The sequence below is a fragment of the Vulpes vulpes genome, chromosome 5 (genome assembly GCF_048418805.1).
Source record: "Vulpes vulpes isolate BD-2025 chromosome 5, VulVul3, whole genome shotgun sequence".
Classification (NCBI taxonomy): Eukaryota; Metazoa; Chordata; class Mammalia; order Carnivora; family Canidae; genus Vulpes; species Vulpes vulpes.
The window spans coordinates 24,517,970-24,521,454 of record NC_132784.1 but is presented as its reverse complement, the minus strand read 5'-3'; the positions used below and the strand labels follow the sequence as shown (position 1 = coordinate 24,521,454).

Sequence of the window (3,485 nt, the reverse complement as noted above, 5' to 3'; positions counted from 1 at the left end):
ATGATAAATAAATATAAATAAATAAATAAATAAAATTCCATAATTAAATTTCAAGCTGAAAGTAATAAAGGAAAACATTAACCCATACTAAGGAACATAATATTAAGTTTAAGAAACTACAAAGAAAGTAAGTTTAAAAGTTTACAGAATAAGAACTATAAGGAATGATAAATACAAAATAAAATCACACTGGCTCTGTAACATAGCAAGGGTCTAATGGTAAGATTAGAAGTTAGATTAAAGTGAAAGAAAGCAACTGCTTCAAATTTCTCAAGAATTACTAATTTTCAAGCATATATCGAAGAATAATAACTTCAGGGATTATTATTTCTCATCTAGTAATTCTATACCCAAACTGCTTTATAATTATTACTGTAATTTCATCCAACATGAGAAAAATGTTCTTATCAAAGTATGATATTTGACCAAACTACAGAATTTACTAAGGAAATGGCAAAAACCAGCCCACAGTTGATGTACCTCTCAGCCAGTTCAAGTGTAAGGTGAAAGAAGAGATGCTGTGAGACTATTTTTGGAGAAATCTCTGTTGTAATCCTCAACTCCTATATCCAGGGGTATGAATGTGCAAAACCTGCTTCAACTCACATCTATTAAATGAGGAATTCAATTTAACTACTGCAGACATTAATATATGCCCTGTGTAGATTAAAGGCATCATAGCAGGGAATCTGGCTCCTACTAGAAGTAAGATATAGGCAGAGAATTCATATGAAGTTTCACTCAAAGTCATGACAGATATTCTAAAGCAAACTAGAAATTCCTGGAATTGTCTTGGAGGTGCTTCTCACAGATCATGCTGTTTCAAGAAATAAAGTATCCTTTATAATTAACACAGGTAGTTACAGACATCTCCCCAGAGAAGAAGTTTCCTAGGGTGTTCTCTTTCTCCCAGTATACTTGAGACTTTTTCTAAAGTATGTACAAACCTGAGGCACCTAGCTGGCTCAGTAAGTTCAGTAAGCATGAAACTCTTGATCTCAGGGCCACGAGTTCAAGCTCCATGTTGGGCGTAAAGCTTACCTAAAATAAATAAATAAATAAATAAATAAACAAACAAACAAACAAACAAATATGGACAAACCCTCCTTTGACAAAACAAAATCTAAAGTTAATTAACAAGAACTATGTGCTTAAATTGCCACCCGCATCCAAATATACAATATTCACTTCTTTCTGTTGGATAATAAAAGATTTTGGCCATCTCAATTACCCTTCTAGGATTTGGTTTCTAGGATTTGGAGGATCATTTACAGGATGTCCTCAGCCATGTGTGTGGTTCCTCAGGTTTTTCTGAAACTTCAGTTACTTTATTGTAAAATACCACTATCTTCTAACCTCAGGCAAAGACTTTTTCTCTTACGTGAATTCACTGCATGTGTTGTTTTTTTTTTCATTTCCCTATTTTTATTATCTATTTAAATGTTTTCCTCTTTGCTTGCCAGAGTGCTATTTTTGGCTTCCTCTAAAGCTTCCCTAAGCAGGCATTCCTTCTATCTTTTCATGCTGTGGTACATTCCTATATTATACATACAGGAAACATTAGAACTTATCTAAGAGTCCAGAAAGGAAAAATCTTGCATGTAACCATTCTAATAAACAAAATATTCTCTAACAGATAGTTAATATAGGATTAAGCTTGGAAATCAGCACTATTGTCTTTTACTAATTCCTTGGATACCTGGTTAGACATAATATGTGCCTGTTGTCATGCGTTTGGTATTTTTGGATGTTCAGATGGCAATAATTATATACTCCTTCCACAACATTATGAAAACCAATCTCTGAAGCAGACTTCCTGACATACAGCACACTGATTATCCTGTCATCCTAGACTACATTTTTTCCCTTCTACTATTCTCATTGCCATTTCATCCTAAAAACATTCAATGAGGCGGTAGGGAAAATACAGATCACCTAAATGTCTTTCTAGATCCGTGAATTATTTCCTTTTATTTTAGAGACTTAACCAGTGACTGGTAACTTTTTAGGCAGCTAATCATGCATATAGATGACAAGTATTTTTTGATCTGTGTATGCATGTTTTATTGACATAATTCACTCTCATTTAGCACTGTTGCCCTGAGAAATGAGGAGAAAATGAGTTGTAAACAAAAAAAGAATACCTGGGTAGAAAAGCAAAGCAGAATGCTTATTTTCAAACACTTCAAGTCTATAAAAAGCAAGTTAGATATATTGTAAATATTTTCTAAATAGAAAAAAGTGAGCAGCATATTCCTTGAATCTAAACAGTAAAGGTTCTTTATGTGAGTACCTTGTGTATATATTGTGTTGTGTGTCTGCATTTGCAGGTACATGTTTACATGTATTTAACTGCATACTTGATGTGTAGCAGAGGGAATCTATACCTTCTTTTTATCTTTGCACATTTGTTGGCCAAAATAAATTTCAGAGACATAGACATGGTGGTTTTTAGAATTAACCTCATTAAAAGACTTATAAAACTTAAGCAACATTTAATTGACTTTCCTGGTGTTTAAATAAGTTTATAGCACTGTTTTGTTGTTCTCACCTTAAAATTATCCAACAACTAAAAAGTATGCCCTGTTGCATTTTCTAATTTTCTTTAATACACTCTGAGGGTATTCCAATAATTGTAAAACACAAACAAAAAAAAAACTATATCAACACCAGTTTTTTGGTTTTGATGTTAAATCTGTCAACTGAGTCATGACACTACATAAATTCTAAATTGTCTACTTTTTTGTGAATCTTTTCCATTTCATTTTCATATCTTTTTTCCATTCTAGAAAGATTCTTTTGTATTTTTATTTATTTATTTATTTTTAAATATGGAACGCTTCACGAATTTGCGTGTCATCCTTGCGCAGGAGCCATACTAATCTTCTCTGTATCGTTCCAATTTTAGTATATGTGCTGCCGAAGCGAGCACTCTTGTATTTTTAAACTGTCCAAATACCTCTACATAGAAAAATTCAAACAATTATTGACAAATCCATAAAGGAACTGGGAAGATAGTTAAGATGGTTCTAAAAACAATATAAAATTAATTACATGAAAATAGCTACATTGTAAAACAATACATTTTAAGCTAGAAAGTGTTTGAAATATATTTATAAATTCTATACAGAGTTCAATAGTCATTAAATAGTTCATGTGCTTGTTAACTCAATCTACATAATCTTTTATTCTATCAAGTAGGAGAAAAGGCAGTTTGAAGACAGCTTTTTCCTAAAATATTTATGATGTTCTATTATTTCTCATCAACACTGCAATTATATCTCATCATCAACACTGTAATTATTCATTCATTTATTCATTTATCTTATACATATGTTAATCTGTTACTACATAATTGGCCCTGGCTATGTAATTAAGAGTAAGTCATAGCTTTTTACCTCCTGGAGCTTAATGTCCAGAGAGGTATGCAGACAAATAAGCTGATGTTTACAATAAAGATCACAAAGGAAAGTGAAGGGAGATAT

At 31.9% G+C, this 3,485-nt stretch overlaps 1 non-coding gene across 1 annotated transcript; it reads right to left on the bottom strand.

The window, feature by feature from the left end:
- Positions 1-2,825: 2,825 nt before the first annotated feature.
- LOC112926905 (U6 spliceosomal RNA) lies at positions 2,826-2,932 on the bottom strand. The gene has a single exon (XR_003236429.1). It is a non-coding gene; the product is annotated as a U6 spliceosomal RNA (small nuclear RNA).
- Between the last annotated feature and the right edge of the window lie 553 nt (positions 2,933-3,485).